Here is a 25937-nt window from a genome sequence, read left to right on the forward strand (position 1 = left end):
AGGATTTGGAGCCTTTATTTGGCTAACAAAGGGTTTACCTGTATGTTGAGCTCTTCTACATTCAGGCCTGTTCTACGCACATTTTTTGTACCAGTTTAACTACTTCAGTTAGAGGCATGATTATTGTACCAAAGTTAAAGCTGTACAACTTCTAGTGAGGGGGCAGTTATACCGCTACAATGTAAATTTATGAGAATAAGGTCTACAGGTATAAGCATTTCTATACTGATGTAACGGTGTTCATGCTAGGGAATTGCATAGCTTTTAATAACATTGGTTTCAAACCAATAGAGTTAAGTAGTACTTAAACTGTGTAGCCAAGCTTAAGAGCTAAGGCTAATTTTCAACCGTAAATCCCTAAAATTAAGAGCTTAAATCCCTATTTGTACCCTAAATAGAAGGTTTTGTTTTCAAAGCTGCTGAGCATGCAAAATACCCCCCCAAAAGTAAACAGAGGTTGCAGGTGTGCAGCACCTCTGAAAAATAGGCCACTCACTCAAATGCCTAAATGTGGATTTAAGGTTCTAACCTTAGGCACACTAGTCTAAAATATTTGGCCTGAGTTTTTGCTCTGATTAGTCTAAGCAATTCCAAGGGATTAGGGCAATCTGAAATGTATAACTATTGTTGCTCTGAAAAAAGCAGCACATCAGTAAATCGGCTTTAGTTAGGAAACTTGAGCCTGAGGACAGGTATTGGGAGTTTCAGAAAAGTCAGCAGAGCACAGTGCAGTGTGTAAAGAAGGCTCTTGGGAGAATGCGGTCATAGACGGAATGGATACTTTGGAAGTATTTTGCGGGCGATAGAGGGCTGATTATAAAGCAGTTGTAACATATTTTCTTCTACAGACAAAAGCTTTGATGACTTGAAGGGAGGGAAAGAGAAGGATGGGAGGAAACAGGAGAGAAGCAATGTGTGGGATGGAGGAAAATGAGTACAAGGGTTTCAATGTTTTGATTATTTTTTCTTCTTCACAATTTTCCTTTTATCTGTTTCAAAGTCCCAGTCCTTTGTGTTTTGGCGTATTTTCCTGCTTGGGCTGAAGGGAGGAAGATGCTGAGATTACATTTTTTGAATGGCTTTGAGCAACCTGAAAATTCTTTGCTCAGGAGTCAGGGTATGGATATTTGCAGATTGATTGGTTCTGAAATAACCATACAGAGCTAAAACAAATATACGTAATCTGAATGAAAGCCATTATTAGCTAATCTGAGTACAGGGATTCATGTTGTAGTTTATTAAAAAAATAATAAAATAACTAAGGAGTATTTATGTAAATTAGGCACTAGGGTTGCCATGTGTCTGGTTTTCAACTGTAATCCTGGTCAAAAAGGGACCCTGGTGGTTCCAGTCAGCACTGCTGACCAGGCTGTTAAAAGTCAGGTTGGCGGCGCAGCGAGGCTAAGGAAAACTCCCTGTCTACCATGGCTCCATACGGCTCCTGGAAGCAGCAGCATGCCCCCGCTGAGGCTCCTAGGCATAGGGGCAGCCAGAGGGCTCCGTGTGCTGCCCCCGGTCTAAACACTAGCTCCGCAGCTCCCATTGGCCAGGAACCGCAGCCAATGGGAGCTGTGGGGGCAGCACCTGTGGACAGGGCAGTGCGCAGAGCTTCCTGGCTGCGCCTCCATGTAGGAGCTGGAGGGGGGACATGCCGCTGCTTCCAGGAACTACCTGAGGTAAGCGCTGCCCGGAGCCTGCATCCCTGACCTGCTCCCGCACCCCAACCCCCTGCCCCAATTCTGATTCTCCCTCCCACCCTCTGAACCCCTCAGTCCCAGCCCAGAGCACCCTCCTATACTCCAGCCCCATCTCAGAACCTGCACCTCCAGGTGGAGCCCTCACTCTGCTCCATGCTCCAACCACCTGACCCAGCCCTGATCCCCTTCCTGCCCTCTGAACCCCTTGGCCCCAGCCCAGAGCACCCTCCTGCACCCCAAATGCCTCATCCCTGGCTTCACCCCAGAGCCTGCACCATCCCATATCCCAACCCCCTGCCTCAGCCCAGAGCCTCTTCCCACACTTCAAACCTCTCAGCTCTACCCCCCAGCCCAGAGCCCCCTGCTGCACCCAAAGCCCCTTATCCCCGGGCCTACCCCAGAGTCCGTACCCCCAGTTGGAGCCCTCATCCCCCTCTCGCATCCCAACCCACTGCCTCAGCCTGGAGCCCCCTCCCATACCATGAACTTCTCATTTCTGGCCCCATCCCGGAGCCCTCACCCCCTCCCGCATTCCAACCCCCTAAGCCAGCCAGCCTGGTGAAAATGAGCCAGTGGGGGGTGGCGGGAGGGATGGAGTGAGCAGGAGTTGGGGCCTCAGAGGAGGGGTGGGGCAGAGAGTGGGGCAATGGTGTTTGGTTTTGTGCGAGTAGAAAGTTGACAACCCTGGCTCTGGGTGCCTATACAATCTGTGTGCAGGAAAATGCATAACTGTGAACTGTACAGTATCTCAACCTTTTCAATGGCTGACAACGCTCAATTTGAGTATGACACAGCTAAAGACAGAGTGATAACCATGATCAGAACTTGAAAAAGTCATATGTATCTATTTCAAATACCCAAATCAGAGAAGAATTATCCTAACACTTTTCAAAAGCAAAAGCAAAACCCACATCCCATATTAATACACACATTTGCGCAAGATGTGTAAAACATCTGCAACAATGGATGAATGGACTTGTTCTAACTTGTGCTTACTGTGCTGAGCATAAAGTAAAAATAAATCTTCGAGGTACTTCTATCGTTTCCATTTTCATTAAGATGTTACATTTGGAATCCTCATGGAATATTTTAAAAACACCCAGCCATGTAAAATGAGTTGCCTGAGTAATATAACTTACATTACATCTGACTCTTTTATGGTATAATTGTTGTGGCCCCTGTAATATTAGCCACTAGACCTGGTGGATACCGACCTCATCATGTGATTGGTTTTAACCTTTTGTTAACCTCAAGCCATGCCATCTGATAAAGGCCAGGAAATAAGAGCAGTCTCTTACCAGTGCTCCTGGGTGTAACTCCTTTATTGCAGCCCACAAAGCTCATTCATCACATCTTCAAATGTAATGTCAACTAGAAGATGTATGAAGTTCCATACTAATTATTGCTGAATAAACAGAGGTAGTTTATAGTTTTAAAGACAGGTGTTATGTTTTCATCTTGAAATTATCTGGACCAAATGAATGATCCTGAATTATTTTTTTTTCTAGTTTCTGTCGAACACACACCACTCAGTAGAATGAAAGTAGCAGGAGAACTGGATTTTTTTGTTTTTGTTTTGGACAGTCATTCTTAAGTGTAAAATTGGATTAGAAAGTAGATTTTTTTCCCCTCCAGATTGGAAGGTAAAGTTTAGTAGACATGATTATAAATCAGACTCTATGGTATTCAAGGCACAGAATGAATAAGTTGAATCTTAACCAGGTCAGCTTGCTAGAAAAAATTCTATTGTGGTGTTAGGCTGACTTTTAAAAATTAATTTATGCATGAAAGTTATAAAACTACTTGCAAGGAAAGGGAGGTTTCAGCTTATTTGATGACTGGGATTGGTGGGAAGAGCCCACTAGAGCAATGGAAGGCCCTCTTCTCCACTAAAGGAGGGGCCACAGAGCTCAGAAATGAACAGTTTACAGGACGCGCAAAAAGAGAGAGCGATGGGGGTGTAGATCATAGGGTGAAAATGGGGGGATCCAGAAAGGCACAAGCAGAGATGCCTGGGACAATGTCCACTGCTCTGAGGAGTCTGAGTCAGTGGCTGCTGCCCAGAGGAACTTTGCATGTATGTGTGAACGGACAAGACCCCACAATCACAGAGAGTCCCTCGTCCAGCTTTCTTTTCTGGTCTGATGACTGGCCAGTGCCATGAAGATGTTGATGCAAAGGTCTTGGGACTTTGTAAGGACCTGGAAGGGGAATGTAGAGACAAACAGAAGCAGGGAAAAGTGAAGCCAGAACCAAAATAAGTTTTGGAGGAAGCAGAAGAGATCCTACTGCCTGCCACTCTATAGGCAGGCGTGCACTAGGCACTCCCCGCCCACTACTGCAGAACAGGCTGCTGTTGGACTGGCAACCCTGGAGACTGAAGGCCTTTCTTCATGGAAACAGATACAGCAAAGTCAGTGGCAAGGCAAGATTCTCCACACTGCCCCACTGATGCAATTTATCCCTGACCCAGAACAGCCATTTCCGGGGATTAGAGGGTAGTTCAGTTTCTATGTTCGCTCAATCCTTTGCCTCTTTACTAAGAATTCCAACAAGAGAATGAGTTGTGAGAGTTATTTTTTTTTCTTTTTAATGCTGTTGAGGGGGCTCGTTGTTTGGAGAGAGTGAAAGTGGGAGACAAAGTTTTCAGGACAGCTGGTCAAATAGTGAACAGAATTTTTGCAAAAAAAATTGCATGAAAATTTAGTTCTATCTTTTTCATCCAAACACTGACAATTTCTTTTACAAGCTTTAGTCTTTAGTAGCCAAATTCCATGAAGGCCTTTGGGAAATCCAGGAATAATACTGTCCAATGAGCAGCTCAAATAACATTTTAGAACAGAAGGAATAGAAAATGGAAGAAAAGCCAGCAATTTATATAACTTGAAACACAGATTTGGAGGTACGTCTTTATCGGAAAAGAGTTGTGCATTTTTTGCTATATAGAGACAAGAAATGTATAGCTTTATTTTCAATATAGCAAGAGCGGGAGGACTTTGAGCTTTTCTGGTTTGGGTTGCATCACTATTCCTAAAGTTTTAGTGAAAGAAGGTTTTGCAGAATTCAGTGAATAAAAATGAAGCAATATTTGCACATGGTCAAAAAGAAATCACCTCTGGGCTAATTTCTTGCTACCCACACCAGATTATACTATATGTACTCTCGTATGTTCAGGAGAAACTGGGACCATATTATTCCAGTCAATCTTGCCGAGGGGAGTGGCAGGGGAGGGATGAGACTGAAGGCACAGCCACCTGAAATACAGTATTAATGAGCTACAGATGGCTACAGTAGTAACTCTGAGAATTGGAGACATACCTACAATATTACAGATGAATTGCAATATGCTAAACTGTTGAGTGTAGTACATTTTCCCTGTATTAAACCCTGTGGTGTGCTGCCAATTGCAGGAGATATAAAAAAAGACTATTGCCGATTAAGTGAAGTTTATATTTTAGGCTTCTTCTGTTTTATGTGTTTTTAGTATGTCACTTTGGTTAGTGCCTTGCTGTCAGCCTGTGATTGTGACTGCTAGGGGCTGGGTTTTATCTGATAGCTGAGTGGGAAGGATCTATGATTTAAAAATCAACTGTTCTTCATTCTCATTTACTTTTTTTAAAAAAAAGTGTTTGTTGAATCATTTGGCAGTATGAAGACAACAGGTCCACTACAGCACTATAGAGTTTGATCAAATATAATATACATCTGTCTGGACATATTTAGCCTGAAACCAAACTCCAGGAATGCATTGAGTTTGGTTTTGGTTTCTGCATAATGCATGGATTGTTTTGACAGCAAATTGGGAAAGGCACCTGCTCATGGATATCACGTGAAAGAGGAGGAATGGGAATGCAGCATCACTTTGAGCACAAGTAGTTTATGGCTAGTGCTAGAAGTAGTGCATTGTGGTGCTTCATTGCTCCAGAAAAAGCCATTAGAGCAGGGCAATAATGCAGTATTGTCTCATAACTGACATTCCTCTTAGACTTGTTTAGTAGAAATCGGACATAGAAGAGAACTAAGGTAGCCTAAACCAGGGCACAGTCAACAAGCAGGTCAATGACTGAAGGCAGGTAAGGAAGGCCCAAGAAGGGTTTAGCTCTGAAGTTTCTTCCAACAAAGGCAAACCATTTACAAATGAGGGCAAAAATAGGACTGGAATGTAGGGATGGGTACTGAGGGCAACTGTTAATCCTGGCAAATGTCAGCAACCTACATCGTGTGTAAGGATCTATGAGTGACTCTATTCCATTGAGTAGCATTTGTTTTAATATAAAACATAATTGTTATGTGGACAGTGGCAGTGGCCTGACCAAGAAATTTCACTAATGACCCTGGATGCAAGTGGAGTGTTTAGAAAGCGCTCAGGATTGGCCTGACATTGTTTTCATTGACGCTTCCATGAGAGCAGAGATGAGCCAATGCTGAGTGCTGTTGAAATTCCATCCCCTGTTTTTAATGTTATCCTTGCTTTGGTAATAACTAAAAAAGCAATTTCAGAGAACGCTGAGAGAGAGGACATCTTATTCGTTGGCACTTAAACTGTCATCATTTGACCAGATTGCTGAAGAAAACTTAAATTATGGAAATTAAGGTAGAAGAACAAAGAGGGAAGACGGAATTTAATTTTCATTGGGTCAATCATCCATTCATCCTGATTTTGATTACTGACAAACAAGGTAAAGCTGCATGGAGTATTTAAGTTTACTGATGCATCATTATCTCTAATAACTTGAGTGTATTAAATATTCTTGTCTTATGATTTTATGCTTTATTCCCTGCTCAAGATAGTAAAACAGATAGTAGCAACTACACCATGTGTTTGACATGCACAAATATAAGTTTGGGCATTCATGTTAAAGGTGGAGGGCAGTAATATAAGAAAAACATATAGTGAGAACTAAAATGTAAATATCTAAAAAGAATGTCCATTCTTTATTTTTTCAACCACTCAGTCTGCCTGTTTGTGGCATGAGAATTAGAGACTCGGACTAAAAGGTAAGGTAAAATCAGACTACACGTTAGCAAAGTCTCCCTGGCAGAAAAAAAAGTCTCCAGGGAAAAGCACTGTCTGGAGGATTTTCATCCCCTAGCTGAAAAAAAAAAAAAAAAAAAAAAAAAAAATTAGGAAAGGTTTTGATTTGGAATGAGATGACATGTGGAGCAGTGGTCATGCAGGGAGAAATTAAAGCCCTTTTGAGAGAGAAGTGTGCCTGAAGTTCACATTTTAATGAGATTTTTTTTTTTTTACATTCAGCAAGACATGCTCCCTTTTTGGACTCTCTAAAAGAATTGTGACCAAACAGAAGTAGGATAAAACCTATCCTAAAAGAACAGTAGAACAGATTTGATTGCTCATTGAAAGAGCTCTTGAGTGATCTCAATGTACAGTGTTAAGAGTTTGCAAATGCCTATCTGATTTAGATGACTTTCTTATTTTAGAGTAATATACCTAATGAATGATGCAATAAACACATAATGATAAATTTACATATGACATTAAACACAAAAATAGTTACCTTTTGTCTTGAATTCTTACAATATAATATTTAGATTGCAGGTTGTGCTCATGTAAGGAAGTGTGCATGAATTGGAAAAAAGAAACTTATTTTGCCCACTTATAAATTGTAGGAATTATTTACTTGTAATTTTGAATCTGGCTGAGATTTTCATATACTTGTCAAGTGAAGACTCCAACCTCCCTTGTTTTCTTGTGTTGCTATTGCCATTTTTAGTGTAGCTTTTATCTATGCAAATTACAGGGAAGGGAGATAAGTCTCCAACAAGTAGAGCTGAAGGCAAATACTCTTACGTAATTGTTCTAATTTTAGTAATTAACGACCTTTTACTCATTCTTCATGCATGCAACATGTGACACTGATGGTAAGATATTTTAGTTTAAAAACTAAAAGATTTAATGTAGCTAAATGATAACCATGTTGTGTTATTTTATTTATACACTTTAAACATTTGTATGCTTAAATATTCTCCTTCGCTACAATGTACCAATTAAGATGCATTGCAGCCTACACATTCTGGTGATCCCTCTCATGTGGTTGATGTGTAATAAAGTATGTATGTGCTGGCAAAAATATTCTTCTGCTGCCTAGAGCACATATTTAATAATAGTAATCATAGGGCAAAGGTAAAGCTGGTTGAATAATTTTCATTGGATAATTTATTTACTTAATTTTGTGATATTTTTGAGTAAAGTGTGCAACAATTTATATAAATTATTAATCCAGCTCTGGTCAAATACAGTGCTGCCATTAGCAGATAGGGGATGATTGAGTATGCTGACTTTCAACAGAAAATACTTTTCTGTATGTTTACCAAGGGTTGAAACTAAAGCTTGCTGAATTAAAAAAAAAGACATCCACTGGCATCCAATGGGCTAATGACCCAGATTCTGATCTGAGTGCGTGACAAAAGTGATAATGGTAAAGGTGGCTGGATGCCAATTTTGTGGCCCCCAGACTCTGGGACTGACTGGGGACTGGTCCAGTCTGGTACCCATCATAAGTTAGAGCAGCCCAAAAGCAGCTCCATTTTACCCACAGCTACCTGCAATCGCAAGGGGTTTTTTAGCTAGTCCTTGCTCCTAGAGAGCAAAGCTGTGTGGAGGACATTTTGGCCCAATATGGAGCTTTGATGGGTTACCGAAATGAAAAAGGAGAGTATTAAATTTACAAGTATTTCAGTGAAATAAACAAATAGGATTTTTGTTTCTAGTTCACATTTAGAATCAATTATATTAATAGTAATGACCAAATTCAGAAATAATGCATAAAGTAGCTTAAGTTAAACTCCACTTGAGCTAATGTAGACAAACCTTCTTAAATTTATTTAGACCCTACCTTCATCTGCCCGGCCCATGTGTTGAGGGGACTAAGATGTTAAACACATGCTCAAGCACTAGGTAGATTGAGGTTGAAGTGAGCACAAGGGAATCTAAGGCCAGGTCTACACTAACTAGGTAAGTTGATCTAAGTTACACAAGTTATGTTATGCAATTTAAGTTGATATATTTTGTCTATAGCATGCTATGTCGATGTTGACTTATCAAGTCTTCACCAGACCCACTAAATCAATGCAGCTGCATCAATTGCAGTGGTGCCAATTTATCCAGTAGTGAAGACAAGCCATAACTTGCATCATTTTTGAATTATTGCTGAACTCTCTCTCTAAACCATTTTTACTCATTTAAAAAATGAAAGTGAGCGTAAGTTGCCAGTGCTTGTTTGGTTATGTCTGTCTTCATCTAGGACACCATGTTGTTGTTGCCAAGTACAATAAACATAGAAAACAGGGACAGGATTACTATTTGACTGAATACACACCAAAACAGCTGTTTGGTGGTGGGAAAGGGACGCTGCTTTATGTTTTTAGTTTAGCTAAACTCATGCCATAATTGCACATGTTGTATATGTTGTTTGATACTGGTGTACTAGGAAAGATTTTTCCCATACATCTTATTCTGTTTGGTTGTGTTCTTTATGATTATAATCCTGCCTGTGGCACAGAAATTTTGGGTCAATTAACAATGCTGTATTTTATACAGAAGGAGGTTATGCCTCTTTCTTTCTTTCTTTTTTCTTTCTTTCTTTTCTTTTCTTTTCTCTCTTTTCTTTCTTTTTTTTTCTTTTTTTTCTTTCTTTCTTTTTTCTTTTTTCTCTTCTTTCTTCTTTCTTTCTTTCTTTCTTTCTTTCTTTCTTTCTTTCTTTTTCTTTCTTTTCCTTTCTTTCTTTCTTTCTTTCTTTTCAGTTTAACCAAAGTTACAGTTTCAAGTAGCCTGCAGAAACAATGTCTGTCAAATAAGCAGTGTGTGTATGTTTCATACAGCTACACCAAAAAATACAGTACAGTCAACCAGAGAACACACAGCATTCACTGAAACTATAATATAGTTCATGTCTGCCATTGCCTTTCAATTTTAGTTGTTTACAGAAGGGACTGAAGTCTTATATTTTGAATGAACATTCATTCAACTTCAAGAGGTTACTAAGGCTTCTCGGATAACATTGTAATGGGTCCAGTCACTGGAACTTCTTCACTGAACACAAGGAACTGGCCTGAAATTAAAATGGCCTCTGTCTGTATTATACAAGATCAGTTTCTCAGGAAATGGGGGAAAGCCTGAAGAAATATTTGTGTAACTTCCAGTTCTATTGTAATATTGCCAACAGACTGGTAATGATATAAATAACAAAATGGCAGGGGATTCTTCTTAAGTGTGTGCCTGTCCCCAAAAGAGGCCAAACTCCTTTTCTATGCTTAACTTGTGTCTTAGTCAAGTGAAGATTTGACAGACCCAATATAGAAAAGAGAAAACTAGCTTTAAATGCTAAAATCCCCCTTATAAATTGAAAACTGGGAGTAAGAATGACCTGCAGGAGTTAATGGTATATGGAGTCTTGTGCTCCTCTCCTTCTATAGGGGAACCAATCTGATGAGATGCTGCCTGCAGCAGATAAGCAGTATGTTTCCTCACAGCTCATAGGTGCCACCATCTTCTCTGTAGTAAGCATGTGCAAGTGGTGTTCTATACTAAAAGGGGTAAAAGGAAAGAGATGATGGGCTTTCCTCACCTCCTCCACATCTCTGGTCCCAGATAAATTTTTATTATTACACTGTGTGAGTGGCCCTCAAATAAATTCACAGATTCCATCTCAAGTGGAATAGGGGTCGGCCATCTCTAGGCTGTTGTCCTCCCTTCCCTTAGACCCTGTGGAGACTTCTCTGCTGGTCCAGGGATCCATGTTTGCAGGGATAGGAAAGGGGATGGCTGGAGAGTGGGCAAGATGGAGGCAAAACTGGAACAGATGCACATGACCACAGTAATTCCTAAACAAAAGAAAATCACCCTAAACGCCCCCCAAAGCTTTTACCATGGGAGGGAGGCCACGCAGCCCACTGTAAATTCTATGATGCTAAAATTGTGGAGTGTGAGATATTCCCTATGTGGCATGTACTCTTTCTGATTTATCAGTGACAGCTCAAAAACCACAACTTCTCCAGCATGCTTGATGATGCCCTCTGAGAAGGGGATATGCTTATAGTTGCTGGTGGGAGAGCCATGGAAGTCTGGTATCCTGGGTGGTTTGTGGAGGTAGAGGGGATCCCCATATTTAACCTGAGATCTAGATTGTGTCCATTACTCTTTGCGGTAGATTTTCAGTCATGATTATTAGATAATTATTTCAGTCATGATTATTATTCCCCTTTCCCCTGCCCCTTTACCCAGCTGGTCTGTGGGCCAGGAAACAAAATTAAGATTTTTCCCAGATAAATTAATCTCTCTCTGTGTGTTATGAAGCAGAAGAGCATGTGGCTATTAGATGTCCTGAAAACATGTGGTTTAATGGTGAACTTATGTTAAGACTTCCGGAATTAGAACATACTGAATCATGGAATGTTTGCACTTTCTCCCCAAGTGACTTAAGAGTTGGTCTGCAAGGACTTGGAATTTGGTAGTTTGGTCACGGAGATTTATGAAAATGTAAACATTTGCCCTGTTGCAAATGGACTGAAAATTGATGCAAATTACTTGGTCAAGAACATCAAAGAAAATGAGCATTTTTAAATGTTCATTATTTGAGCCAACAAACAGTGGCAAAATCATCTGTATTCCAAACATGCCCAAATAATGGCTTAGTGCTCTGAAAAGTCAATATGTTGTCATTTTAATAGATTATGTTCGGTATCAGTGGCTGACAACTGTTGTCATTGCATTGAATTGAGCTAAATCCTCCAAACGAGACACCCTTGCAATAAAGCTCACTTGTCATCATTTTTTGGCAAGCCCATTTTATTATTATGATGCTAACGACTCTCACTCGTGTACAGCATGAAGTGCCAATGTTTTCAATTCCAAACATTAAAGATGTGATGATAAAGAAGGTGAACCCTTATTAATTCTGAGAGATTTGCTTAATTGGGATACAATGTGAAGATTCTCAACAATAATAACAGATGATGGGAATAGGCACGGCAGGAGAGAGTCAGTTTCTAGTGTGAGTTTCCCTTTGCCTTCTTCTAATTGTATTACATACTGTGGGAAGTAACTGGAGTATGCATTTTCTAGTTAATTTTTCTTGACTGCATCCATCAAGCTAGTGCTCCTGGACATTTTAATGTCTGATAATGTTCCATTTGCATATGACTATAGCTGTCATTAGAGCCAATTTACACACAGGATTTGCTTCTTGAAGTGCCAACGTCTGAATTTTATCTAGAGAGAAATAGGGTCAGGAAAGTTTAATTGATTGTATAATGCAATTGAAAAGGCTGGCAGGGATCTAGGGCAATCTTGGGACAGCTGTCTGAGTCATCAAAAATAATGCATATAACAGCTGTGATAACAGCAGGATTATGATTAGATATACAGCATTCAACACAAGATTGAACAAGGGCTGGAAAACAGAAAAAAGGTGTGTAAGTCAGTTGTGATAAATCACTACAAGAGTTTCTGGCAGGAGTGGGTTTAAACTTTCCATCTAACCTCCATGTGGTGTAAATTCAAAGTAGCTTAAAAGGTATTTAAAAAATCTTCCACCAAAAGCTGATGAATTTTCTTCACAAATAGCAGTTTGTTGCCTATATGCCCTGAATAAATATTGTAACAATCTTAACAAATATTTAGGTTTCAGAGTAGCAGCCGTGTTAGTCTGTATTCACAAAAAGAAAAGGAGTACTTGTGGCACCTTAGAGACTAACAAATTCTCTGTGTGTGTGTATATAAATCTCTCCTCTGTTTTTTCCACCAAATGCATCCGATGAAGTGAGCTGTAGCTCACGAAAGCTTATGCTCTAATAAATTTGTTAGTCTCTAAGGTGCCACAAGTACTCCTTTTCTTTTTAACAAATATTTAGTTGTATATGGCTAAAATGTTGCATGCCATTGCCATTAAGTATCACTTGGCAATGGTGGGAAACAGAACTCATATTTTCCTGCTCCAAATTCATAGGCCTTTGCAGTATAGGGCCTATGACACACATTCATGAAATTCTAATTCTATCCAGTAGAGGGAGTGGCACACATACAACTAGCCAGACAACTTCCATGTGTACATACTGTAGATACAATTTTGCTTTCAGAGGTTTGTATTTTATATTGTACTTTGAAGGATGAAAACTTATTTTTACATGTATACTTACTGTGTGGGTTTAGTCCTTTTCTCTTTCAGCCAAATCATTTATCATGTTGGTTGGCACTTAAGCTTTGACTTCTATAAAATGATTTAGTATGCAAGTGTCACATCAGTGAGATTATGAAATTATGGCAAATAGTTTATCAATTGTGCTTTAAAAGTACTGTCTAGTTCACATTATGCATAGCAAAGAGGTACTCGAGTGAGTCATCTAAAAATTGTCAGTTGTTTGCAGCCTGGAATTCTGTCTCTTATTTACAGAGATTGATACAAGACACAATGGAGATGGTAATTATTTATATGATGACTTCATTTATATTCTCTCTTACCAGGTTTATAATGGATAAAATCTGAAGATGCAAAGGGCATGTGGTTATACAAATTTAGGTAAAAACTATTTTACACCTCATCACTCACAATTCAGTTTACTCTTGGTTTTAAGATTGTGCAGCTAGTATACTGAATACATGATGTTTATTCTACAGTCACCATGTGAAAAAATAAAGGTAACGCTGGAGATAAGTGTGTAACTTCAGCATTTGTGTATGCTTTACATTTAATCAACAGAACATACTTTTACTCAGTAAATTTTGTTATGAAATTCACAAAAATTAAACCAGAGATTTTTTTTATATTGGTATAAAAAGTTTGTGGTGATTCAAAATCATAGGAACACCCTCCTGATGTAATGGTAACAAATGTAGCCCAGAGCGACTTATTTTTCCCACAGATGAATGGCGTTTGTTAACAAATGCTTTAGCATCAGACAGGAAAGGGAGCCTTCTTATCTGACAAATCACTCGAACAAAGGTAGCAAATAAGTTGATCAAATACCACTTAACTTCTTGTTATGCTCCTGTGTTTGCAAGACAGAACTTTTTATGTTTGTAATGAAACTTTGCAACTGTCCCATGTACTGTAAGAGAAGCAGGAGCCTTGCAATCTTTTATTTATTTAAGATTCCCAGCTCACTGCTTGATTTAGAAGCAGGTTTTGGCATAGGCAGGCCCCAACTGCAGAGAAGCTTGTATTTGTGCCAACTTGTTTTCCCACCCAGAAGTGTCAGTACACTGAAGATCATGTCATAATCAGTATTTAGCAGATGTACTATAGGCTTAATTTATGCAGGCATTGTAGAATTTTGTTGCAGGTATTTCATGTAACTGTAACATCCTTATTCTTCATAGCAGGCATGTATAAAATCTCTGCAAGGCAAAATATATTCTGCTTTATTTATTGTTAGCAAATAAAAATAACATGATATTCAGTCAATAGCCTCAAAAAGGCTTTAGGGAAACATATCCAAACCAATAATTAACAGTGGGTATCGCACAATATTCTGGCAAGGCATACTGAAAGGCACAATTGGCAAGTTTGGATGGCTTTTATTAGTGTTGGTGGTTATCAAATGACCCATCTAATGCCAATTAACAATTATCTTCTAGTTCAAATTCCCATCCTCTTTGGGATTGCTTTGTTCCACACTGATGCCCCAACTGCAGCAAAAACAGGTCATTTGATAGTCTTTCTGAACCAAAATGAAAATGCATCTGGGAAATAATGGGAAGAAGCACAGCATGTTTATACGTTTTAGCTCTATATCTATAAGGCAGGCAATGCTGGCGTTAGCCCTTTACATGGATTACAGATGAAAATATCAATAATGACCAAATAATTTTATACCCAATCCAGCTAATAAGGGTTAACTATCTGGGGGGAAAAAGACCCAGCCTACCTAAAAGCTTAAACACCAGCTTGAAACTTCAAAGAGGCATAAACTTAAATGAATAAAGGCCACTGCAATTCCAAATAAATGTGTCTACACAGGGAGTTACACTGGTATAACTACAGTGGTATACTGATCACAATAATTTGCAGATAAACTTCCCCATGCAGACATGTCCGTGAGAACCTGAGACAGATGTGTCTGTAAAATCCACTGTAAGGTCTGACCAGGTTTAGCAGACTTTCACTCACTGCTGCCTTTAGATTTTTTAGATGCAGGAGCTTCTCTGCTATTTGAGTCAGGGAAACTCTGGAACATGAGTATATAAACAGTGGTTGACCTAGCAGAGACTTCCAGACCTGCTGCAAATCTGCAATGCACCCTTTGTGATATCAACAAAAGCAGAGAAAAGGGGCCTTTCTGAAGATTAAAGAGGGGGCTGTTTTGGGGATCAGGAGGGGAAAAATGAAAGTGGGATGAAAACAACTGGATGTAAGACAGAGATCAGTCACGGAGGAAGCAGAGGATTAGTTCATGGGAGTTGGGACAGGAAAGAGTGAGGTTAGAAGAAGAATGTGGTAAAGCTTGTGGAAGGAGGAAAATTCTGCGATAGGGGAGCCTTCTGGAGTTTCCTGCAAATGTGGAGGGTCTTACCCACTCTTCCTCTCAAGTAAGAAACAGTGACTCTGGCCCCCAGACCTCATGCATATTTCAAGAGACTGCAAAGCTAGTGCCATCCAGGCTGATGCCCGGTGCCTTTGTGCTGGCTCCAAGATTTCTTGTGGCTGTTTCCGGTTCCTTGGTAGTATACCTCTCTGGGAGCCTTGCACTTCTGGCTGCTTTCAGGACCCATAGAAATGCAGGTAGCATGGTGCAGAGGGGGGCATGAAGAGGTAACACAGCAAGGGTCTGTTACCTTTTTGCCAAGTTCTTACTGGGTCCAGTGGGGATAATGTGCTTCCCCAGGCTCTCCCTATAGCCACAGAGCATGTGCATGTCTGATACTCCCCACTCTATCCCCTCACACATAATATATCTATGCAAAGAAGAAGATCTCTCTCCCCCACCACCACCTCCCAAAATGTGTAAGTATGGGATAAGTTAACCTCACTTCCTCAGCTTGGAAAGGAGAAGGATTGGATTTGGAGAAGACTTCTAAAGTTTTGTATGAAGACTTATCCAAACCTCTGAACCTTTGGGGGTTTGCTCATCCCTAGTATTGTAGATGTATCCTACGTTAAGGCAATATCACAGTATCAATAACAACTTTGCTCTCTTAGCTCCCAAGAAGACATTGTTACATTTTCACCTTTGGGGCGTGTTTGTAAGGAAAGTTTCTACTCTGTGTAACTGACGTGGAGCCCACAAAGGATCTATATTACTATTGATTTTCTTTTATTTCATGAGAGCTCTCAGAAGAGGCTTGTATGAGTATTAATTTAATTATAAGACAGCTAAGTGTTTATCAGAGTTGTCAATCATATTTAAGTCTTGTCAAAGGCAGGTCATATTCTCAGCACAGGAATAAAAGACAACAGCATGAAATTTTTTGCTTGGGATTAGGGCTGTCGATTAATTGCTGTTAACATGTGTGATTAACTAAAAAATAATAAATCACGATTAATCATGATTAAAAAAAATTTAATCGGACTGTTAAACAATAGAATGCCAACTGACATTTATTAAATATTTCTGGATGTTTTTCTACATTTTCAAATGTATTGATTTCAATTACAACACAGAATACAAAATGTACACTGCTCACTTTATATTTTTATTACAAATATTTTCACTGTAAAAATGATAAACAAAAGAAATAGTATTTTTCAATTCACCTTACACAAGTACTGTAGTGCAATCTCTTTATCATGAAAAGGGCAACTTACAAATGTAGATTTTTTTTGTTACATAACTGCACTCAAAACAAAACAATGCAAAACTTTAGAGCCTACAAGTCCACTGAGTCCTACTTCTTGTTCAGCCAATCGCTAAGACAAACCGGTTTGTTGGCATCTATGGGACATAATGCTGCCCTCTTCTTATTTACAATGGCACTTTGTAGCCGGCATTGCAAGGTATTTACATGCCAGATATGCTAATATTAGTATGCCCCTTCATGCTTCGGCCACCATTCCAGAGGACATGCTTCCATGCTGGTGACACTCATTAAAAAAAAGTGTTAATTAAATTTGTGACTGAACTTCTTGGGGGAGAACTGTATGTCTCCGGCTCTGTTTTACCCGCATTCTGCCATATATTTCATGTTATAGCAGCCTTGGATGATGACCCAGCACATGTTGTTCATTTTAAGAACACTTTTGCTGCAGATTTGACAAAATGCAAAGAACATGCAAATGTGAGATAGCTACAGCACTCGACAGAATCTGAAGTGCCATCCAAAGTCTGAAAGGGATTGAGGTGTGGAACATGCTTTCAGAAGTTTAAAAAGAGCAACGCTCTGATGCAGAAACTACAGAACCTGAACCACCAAAAAAGAAAATTAACCTTTCTGCTGGTGGCATCTGACTCAGATGATGATCATGAACATGCGTCAGTCCACAATACTTTGGATTGTTATTGAGCAGAACCCGTCATCAGCATTGTCCTCCGGAATGGTGGTTGAAGCATGAAGGGACATCTGAATCTTTAACGCATCTGGCATGTAAATATCTTGCGATGCCAGCTACAACAGTGCCAGGCGAACACCTATTTTCACTTTCAGGTGACGTTGTGAACAAGAGGCGGGCAGCATTTTCTCCTGCAAATATAAACAAAATTGTTTGTCTGAGCGATTGGCTGAACAAGAAATAGCACTGAGTGGACTGGTAGGCTCTAAAGTTTTGCATTGTTTTGTTTTTGAGAGCAGTTATTTTTTGTACATAATTCTGCATTTGTAAGTTCAACTTTCATGATAAAGAGATTGCACTACAGTACTTTTATTAGGTGAATTGAAAAATACTATTTCTTTTTTTTTACAGTGCAAATATTTGTAATAAAAATAAAGTGAGCATTGTACACTTTGTATTCTGTTATAATTCAAATCAATATATTTGAAAATGTAGAAAAATCCAAAATATTTAAATGCTATTCTGTTGTTGTTGTTTAACAGTGTGATTAATCGCGGTTAATTTTTTTTAATTGCTTGACAGCCCTACTTGGGTTATGAGGCAGTTACAAACCTCTCCCTCCCTTCCAGAAGCTGAGGAAAACACCTGGGTTAGATGGGGGACTGAAGGAGGGGAATGGCTTTAACTGGAGAAGGTTACTGCCCAGGTGGCTAGAAATACGGATGAGCTCTCTCTAGTCTTTGTGTTATCTCTATAGGGGGATTTAAATCCTTGGAGCGAAGTTCCAATAGTTGAGGGGTTTTATGTCAGCAAATATGATGTGGTAGTTCTACATACCTGGATTGTTCAGACTTCTATCATACTTGAATTACTGGACACATTCTAAATACCTGGATCATAAGATGAAAAATGAAAATTTATATCATGTACTGAACTACCGGATTATAAATGCAATGATTGTAAGTATATTAACATTAACTCTTCAATACATAAATATAATGCATCTTGAATACAAAGTAAAATATAAACATTATTTAGAAGTGAGAAATAATATAGGTCTTTGCACGATCAAGGATAGTTGCAAACATGATGTTATAACCAAAGAAAACGTAAAATAGAACGTCTGACATATCCTGCTAAATACATATAGATCCTCTTCCTCCTTTGCCTTCAGCTGCTTTTCAAAGCAGTTGGAAAACTAGAATTACCAGCTACCTGTGGATTCTCCTAGTATGTCATCCTTCTCATGTCTGTAGGGAGAGTGGGAGTGATGGGGGTATGACCAAGGCAAACGGGTGTATTCAGAAACCAGAATGCCCTTTCACTTCAGCTAGATGCTTGGGGGTCTGTTGCAGGGAGACAGGAATTAGAGCAGCCCTGAGGCTGCTGAAGTTGTGCCTTGGGCTTAATCTGACTGCCTCCAAGATCAGGGAGCTGCAAAGGTGGCCCTAATGCCACTTTTGATCACCCCCTTGGCTGTACTAAGCACAGTGAAGGCTGAGGATCTAGCCTTCTATTTAGGTATTTTGATGGAATACTGTAATCTGAAATGAGGTGTGTGTGTGTGTGTGTGTGTGTGTGTGTGTGTGAGTGTGTGTATAAAACCATTTGGAAAAATCATGTACAACTGTGTCCTGTAAAAGAAATAGCCATGGGTTCATGATATTTACCTACAAGCACCTCTGGCACAATTTGTGACCACTTGTAAGTCTGGAGTATGAGAGAGAGGTGGCTCACAGTGCTTACCAGCTGGGCTACTACTACGCCACAGAGCAGGTTTTATCATCTTCATGCAGCTTTTATTTCAGGGCTCACAATTTACAAGACTTGCTGGGAAGCCAGAGGTGCTTGTGAACCAAGAGCGTGTAAATTAAGTCACACACTAGCTGTGCCAGGATGTGGAGTCACTGCCATGAACTGTAGCTGTTTCTAGCTCTGAGTCCTTCAGACTCCTGTGAATTATGAACTCTGCTATCTTCTTGGTTGATGGAGATTAAAGCACCTACTAATTACTAAAAGAATTTGTAAATGCTGTAAACCATTCTGGAGATCATGGGTCTGATATGAAGCCTACTGAATGCAATGGAAAGACTCTATTGGCTCTACCAGTTTGCTGGTGCCATTTATAAGCTTTGTGATTTTTAGATAGTGACTCATTAAGGTCTAGCTCATCCATAAATCAATCCAACAGCGGGTAAAAACAGAACCATTTTGTCAATTGTTACATAACTTTTGTGTGAGAAATTTGGCTTAGAACTGCCAGAATTAATCACCAACTCTTTGCCTAAGGCTGAAGCTAAACTTACTCATTCTTACTCTGAAGACAAGAGAAGATAATATTCCTGGGGATGGGGAGAGTCAGTTCTCATAGAAAGATTGGGAGTGGAAGGGAAGGCTCTGGAGTGGTGATTACTGCCTGAATTGCATTTTACAAAAACGTGGTTTTTGCTCGGGGGGATATTTCTAAGCAACATGCATAATCAAATATCTATATCAAGTTAAAGTATCCACCATATGGGATGGATTTGGTTGGGGGGAGGGGTTTGAGAGTAAAATGGTGTGATTTTTTTTAAAAAAAATATATTCTGAGATGTGAGATTTGGATTTTATACAAGTGCAGTTTTTAAAATGGATAACATGGAATGGCAGCTCAGGTACCAAAAGGACACCAGTGTGGGCAGAGTATAAAATATCCCAGAGGTGGGCATCTCTACAGTCACACCAAAGACTCTGAAGAGAGACCCTAAATGTGGTGGTTTCTACAAATAAGTGCCAAATGCCTTTCAGTTAATCTGACGCTTTGGGGTTCAGCTCAGACCAGTAAAGGGTTGTGTCACTATCTGTCCTGCAACTCTGGGTGTCTTAAATGCTGTGTTGCAGTGGCTCACGGTCCTGACGCCAACAGACCGCATACAAGCATACAGGTAACTCTGGCTTCCACCACGCAGTGTGTGTGAGTTTGTTTTGCAAAGTGACCCCCAACACCCTCCCGCTCCTGAATTTCTCCAAAACTCCAGTTTCTCCCGTTAAGTTCATTGCTCCTTTAAAAAGACAATACATTGCAGCTCATTCATTTAATTGGGGTTTGACAAACACTCTTATTTCAATCACCGCAGTGAATTGGTTTATAGTAAAAGAAAAACAAGTTTGCTAAACAAGTCATAGGTTTAAATGATACCAAGTATAAGGAGTAAAGATAGAAAGGGTTACAAGGCAACCAAAGTAAAAATGATCTTCTAAGACTAAACGCTGCTTTAACAAATTAGTGTCTTGTTCAAATAAGTGTTTCTCACATGATCTTTTCAGCATGGCTGACCAGGTCAAGACCCAACATATGGAGCTCAAAGCACAGGGCTGCTTTGACTCCTCAGGTGGAGGATAACTCAGGGGTTCGTGCCCCCTCTTTACAGTCCAGTCAACCTTTGAAATGTATTCTTCTGAAATGTATCCCCAGATAAAGTTCCTTTTTCCTGCTGGGCGTAGATGCCATGTTGTCTGGTGTAGACTCCATGCTGATTTCTCCGCTGCCAGTGATTTTCACAATGCAAATGATCTCTTCCTGCAACCACCAATACAAATGAATAGCCCACTGAATTTGGCCACAGCTATTTGAGGTGCTGGCCTCTTCGCTTTGACTGGAGAACCTGTTTATGAATTCCCACTGATATGCCTGGTTTAAACACATTGTACAGCTATATTTCCAAATATATCTATAAAGTCCTTTGTGGGTTTATCATACATACATCACACAGGAATATTCATAATCAGGGAGTCATTAGTTTTCCAATGATATACAACATGCCACCTTTTTGGGTAAATATGACAACAGTGCCCCAACTAGCACTGGGGGTCCCTAAGAATCACAGTTACCAAGCCCTCTGTTGCCTGGGTATGTAGGCACTCTGCTTTGTTTTCACTTCATTTTTTTTTTGAAGCAAACTCCTACTACTTAGGATTGTGCTCCGAATATAGACCATTGATGTACTTGGAAGACTTAGTCTTATTTTAAGCTATTTACTTTTTGATTTTCTGCTTTGGCATTTAGTATTTGACCATATGTACATTTTTTTTTAAACACGGAATTGTACAGTGTCAGGTTTTCACTCACTCATAACATAAAAATTCAATCCAGGCCTTGGAAAAAAGAAGTCTGACGATATCTAGAATGCTGTGTTTGAGGATAGTAGTGGTGGGGGAGGGCAGTAATTAAAAATCTAAGAATAGAAGCTAATTATGAACAATTCAGGCAGAGCTTTGTTTAGAAAATGTATCAGTAGAAAATGGATAGGTGACTAGATTAGCCCTGATGGCAGTTTTTACATATACTAGTCTCTCTTTCATGAGTAATCATTAGCAATTATAATGAAGGCTTTAAATCACATGGGATGGGACTATGCTGTCATATGAATACTAAACAATGGTATGTTCCCAGCCAGAGGGAGAAAATAACTTTATGATACAGTGATAAACTCCATTGCTCAAATATTTACCTGGACTCTTTGTTTATCTTATCTATATTTTAACTCAGGGTTCAGTAATTACAATGTTTGAATACCAGGGTTCACTGCACAAATGCTTGTTACCTTGCGTAAACCAAGTGCAGAAGAAGCAATTATGCTTTTAGAGAAGTATGACTTAATATGTTTAATTGCCAGTATTACTATTAATTGTTAAAGAAGTAAAAAGATATCTGGAAGATAGGTGGATAAAATTAATGGTGCGACACTCTCTATACGCTATTATAATGGTGCAACTGTATTTGGAGGTTGTCTGTATCGTTGATTGATTCCAATTATTTCCCACGTCTGAAGGGTTTTATGCATTAATAATTGGGCAGGACTCTCAATTGTGCAGGACTGCAGTGACAGAGCTTAACACCTGTAATAGTGCTACCTATCTGGAGCTGTTAATAAACCAAGCCAAGTTGAAAACCAAGCCTAAGTCTGCATGGTCATATCTCCCTGAAAGGAAGATAGTCAAGTGGTGAAGCAAGAGAAGGCTAAATCTACCTGGCAAAACCATTGTTTGATTTTGATCCTTTTTATTAAAGTGGTACAAGTCTCAGCTAGATTTTTGGCTCAGTTCAAAGGCAATGTATACTGGTTTCTAGTTGAACTTAATAATGGTATTAATTATGTTGCTGTAGCATCCAAAGCCCAAATCAGGGTTTGGGCCTCACTATGTTAGGTGCTGTACACATACAAGATGTAACCCTTTGCCACAAAGTACGTACAGTTTAAAAGACACCCCCCCCCCACCCCCCAAAGCCCCAAACCTGACAAAGGATGGAGGAAAAGACACAACTGACAGGAGACTAACAAATTTATTTGAGCATAAGCTTTCATGAGCTACAGATCACTTCATCGGATGCATCTGATGAAGTGATCTGTAGCTCATGAAAGCTTATGCTCAAATAAATTTGTTAGTCTCTAAGGTGCCACAAGTACTCCTTTTCTTTTTGCGAATACAGACTAACACGGCTGCTACTCTGAAAACTGACAGGAGCAAAGTGATCAGGGTGATGGGCATATTGTGTTAGTTTCACTTCTTTTATTCATTTCTTTATTTTTATGGGGAAGGTTTGAGTAAGCAGGAATAGTTGGAGGGGATCTGTATTCTGCAGCAAGGGAGCAGGAAAGGGGAAGAGGGGCATTGGAGGAGAGGGAGGGAAGAGTGGTATAAGAGGGACTATGATTGCAAGGGGGCGGGGTAGGGCGGGAGAACTCTGGGACAAATCACCAATTAGCAGACAGAAAAAAAAATTCTGGGATTAAACTGCAAAAAGCAGTCTGCTGACATCATGGGCAGCCAGGGATTATGAAGGTGTGTGACCCAAGAACCTCTTAATGTCAACTGACAAGGGGTGTGGGTGTGGGAGTCTCCTGATTCTGATGTGTACACCTGGTTCACCAAAGAACATCATGTGAGGTCTCAAATGAAAACCATTGTCACATTGGTCATCGGTATTAGTGTACATGTATTGGACAAGGAGTTGTGTATCTATAGCAGAAAATTGTGTTTTTAAGCATATAAATTAAAAGCAGGTAATTGAAAGGGCAAACTGCCTTAGACCAGTTCCTCCAGACAGGAAGTAAGAAACATGTATCTCTCTGTTGGGACATAAACTAAGCATTGTAAGCTAATGCAATTGATGTCTGTTTACATACTAAGTCAAATGTTAATGCAAAGATGGTGAAATCAAAAGGAAAGGAACATGCAGGGGGAAAAAACAATCCACAAAGGATTATGAGCAAAGACAATGAATTTTGGAGGTATTTCTAGAAGGCAAAGAAGATACCTTATCATTCTGCACAAAGGAAGTAAGCAGAGACGGTGCATTTGCGCTCACAAATGTGGGATACGAACCCATCTTGGCTGAAAATGCAGAAGAGGACTTTGGATGAGATAAACTTCTTTAGACAGGGGTTTAACCTGTTAATATGCTTTTTAGAGACTAAATTTATGATTGTTTGATATATAACCATTTGTTTCCAATATCTTTACTCATGAACTCCTGAATCTCTAGTCTGATGACCTTATTCCTGTTTTCAATATAAATATCTCAGTGCTGTGGTGTTAAGCAAAGGGCTGGTTATGACAAGCTGGTGTCCTGTTCCTAAAGGACTAGCAGATGTGTTAATTCTGAGAGTGCTCAGTGGATAAGGGGATGGACACTACAGGGAACGTGCTGAGTATTTTGGGGTTGATGTGTACCTGTTGCTTCCTGTACTGAGAAAGCAAGGTCTGCGGACACCGGGGAAGGCACTGCTTGTGCTGCCAGAGGCTGTTGGCTTCAGGGAGCTGATCCAGAGCAGGCACAGACAAGATTCTTTCATGCTAAGGGCAGGTAGTTTTAACCCTGGGGATCATCACAAGGTGTCAGAAGGGGGGGAGACAGGGGTCCCTGGCCACCTTCTCCTTCTGGGTGCATCCCTGCCTACTGGCCCCATTGTCGCCCCTCCCCACAATAGGTTGTTTTATGTACTATGAATAATGTACTATTCAATGTGAGTAAAGGTATCAAACTCTGGCGGCAAACAAAAAACACTCTGCCCCAAAATCAAGGATGGCTTTTTAAATGAGAATGAGATCATGCCAGTGCATGGTCACCCTGCTCCTACCAAACTCCCAATCATGAATTTGCAGATCTGTGAGGTCCTTATCAAAAACTCTCACCTTGCCCAGCAGAAGGAACAAACGGGTATAGAAAGGCTGATTTGAGAATATAAGGGAGTACACCAGGCGCCTTTTCAATGGATGCACATCTGTAACATGCATGCAATCCGATTCTGCCAGTAGCATGGTCACTCATTTTATAAGATTTCTAAAGTCTGTTAACAGTAAAAGGGAAACATTTGAGCATGAAAGGCACAGTACATCTGATGCTGATTGAGATTAAAATGTCTGTTTTTTCCCCTCAGCCATCAGATAATAGTGTATATATTGTGGATAAACAAACAAGCCTCTGTCCTTAATTGTTCATACTTCTTTATATGTAAAGATGAATGAGTTTGCTCAGATTCTGTTACTGTACCTGCTAAAGCAAACTTTGCATATTGTACAGTACCTCAGCCTCCTGTTTCCTGGAATATTATCCTGAAAGGAGCCAGGATTTTATTTTCTTAGCTCACTTGAGCGTCTGGAAAAAGATTCTTCACCCTTCTTTGATACTAAACTGCTCAAGATAGTTAAGACCAAAGCAGACTGTGAAGAACTTCAAAAAGATCTCACAAAACTAAGTGATTGGGCAACAAAATGGCAAGTGAAATTTAATATGGATAAAAGTAAAGTAATGCACATTTGGAAAAAATAACCCCAACTATACATACAATATGATGTGGGCTAATTTAGCTACAACTAATCAGGAGAAAGAACTTGGAGTCATTGTGGATAGTTCTCTGAAGATGTCCACGCAGTGTGCAGCGGCAGTCAAAAAAGCAAACTGGATGTTAGGAATAATTAAAAAAGGGACAGAGAATATCTTATTGCCCTTACATAAATCCATGGTACGCCCACATCTTGAATACTGCGTACAGATATGGTACCCTCATCTCAAAAAAGATATACTGGCATTAGAAGAGGTTCAGAAAAGGGCAACTAAAATGATTAGGGGTTTGGAATGGGTCCCATATGAGGAGAGATTAAAGAGGCCAGGACTTTTCAGCTTGGAAAAGAGGAGACTAAAGGGGGATATGATAGAGGTCTATAAAATCATGAGTGGTGTGGAGAAAGTGAATAAGGAAAAGTTATTTACTTGTTCCCATAATATAAGAACTAGGGGCCACCAAATGAAATTAATGGGGAGCAGGTTTAAAACTAATAAAAGGAAGTTCTTCACTCAGCACACACTCAACCTGTGAAACTCCTTGCCTGAGGAGGTTGTGAAGGCTAGGACTATAACAGGGTTTTAAAGGGAACTGGATAAATTCATGGAGGTTAAGTCCATTAATGGCTATTTGCCAGGATGGGTAAGGAATGGTGTCCCTACCCTCTGTTTGTCAGAGGTTGGAGATGGATGGCAAGAGAGAGATCACTTGATCATTACCTGTTAGGTTCACTCTCTCTGGGGCACCTGGTATTTGCCTCTGTCAGCAGACAGGATACTGGGCTGAATGGACCTTTGGTCTGATCCAGTATGGCCATTTTTATGTTATGTTTTTTATTCAAGGGGCAGGACAAAACACTAATCTTGTGGAATGCTGAAATAAATGGAAATTGCCTATATGAACTGAACTTTAATATGTTTTATGCAGAAGAAGAGCTCTGTGTATGCTTGAAAGCTTGTCTCACAACAAAG

At 39.8% G+C, this 25937-nt stretch overlaps 1 long non-coding RNA gene across 1 annotated transcript in view; it reads left to right on the forward strand.

The window, feature by feature from the left end:
• The window catches only part of LOC122456112, a 131045-nt gene extending 110305 nt beyond the window's left edge, over window positions 1-20740 (forward strand). Inside the window, exons 2-3 of the long non-coding RNA XR_006274791.1 lie at window positions 13180-13234; window positions 20447-20740. This is a non-coding gene — a long non-coding RNA (uncharacterized LOC122456112). The remainder of the gene's footprint in view (window positions 1-13179; window positions 13235-20446) is intronic.
• Window positions 20741-25937: the final 5197 nt, after the last annotated feature.

The sequence above is a fragment of the Dermochelys coriacea genome, chromosome 10, assembly GCF_009764565.3.
Source record: "Dermochelys coriacea isolate rDerCor1 chromosome 10, rDerCor1.pri.v4, whole genome shotgun sequence".
NCBI classification, from domain to species: Eukaryota; Metazoa; Chordata; order Testudines; family Dermochelyidae; genus Dermochelys; species Dermochelys coriacea.